This window comes from Lepidochelys kempii, chromosome 7 (genome assembly GCF_965140265.1).
Source record: "Lepidochelys kempii isolate rLepKem1 chromosome 7, rLepKem1.hap2, whole genome shotgun sequence".
Classification (NCBI taxonomy): Eukaryota; Metazoa; Chordata; order Testudines; family Cheloniidae; genus Lepidochelys; species Lepidochelys kempii.
The window spans coordinates 51,216,221-51,216,855 of record NC_133262.1 but is presented as its reverse complement, the minus strand read 5'-3'; positions in this window follow the sequence as shown (position 1 = coordinate 51,216,855).

The following is a 635-nucleotide window of genomic DNA, read 5'->3' as shown; positions in this document are numbered from 1 at the left end:
GTTGTATGGGCTGGCAGCCAGTATTTTTTTTCAGGAAAGGGGGGGTGCTGGAGGTCGGTGTTTTGCTGAGGACAGTTTGCGAGGTGGGTCCTGTTGGCTGGTGATTGGTTCAGGACAGTCTGGGGGCGCAGGGGGGCTGATGTCTGGTATTTTGCTCAGGACAGTTGGGGGGCACTGGTGGTTTGCTTAGAGAGTTGGGGGGATGGTGTGACGGATTCAGTCACAGAGACCCCCTTGGGACTGTCACCTGATGTGCTCAGATTAATTCTGAGCCCATTTTCCCTGCCAGCCTGGGACTCCAGAACCCTGTCTTGTTGAGCCAGACACACTACTATGCTGCAATACAGACCCAGGTCTGGTCCACACCCCCAAAACTGCAGACTTTAACCAAAAACTGCTCAGCAGGTCACCTATCTCCAGCACCTAGACACCCAGTTCCCAATGGGATCCAAACCCCAAATTAATCAGTCTTACTCTGTATATAGCTTACACAGGGTAAATTCATAAATTGTCCGCCCTCTATAACACTGATAGAGAGAGATGCACAGCTGTTTGCTCCCGCAGGGATTAATCACTTACTCTGGGTTAATTAATAAAGATAAGTGATTTTATTAAGTACAAAAAGTAGGATTTAA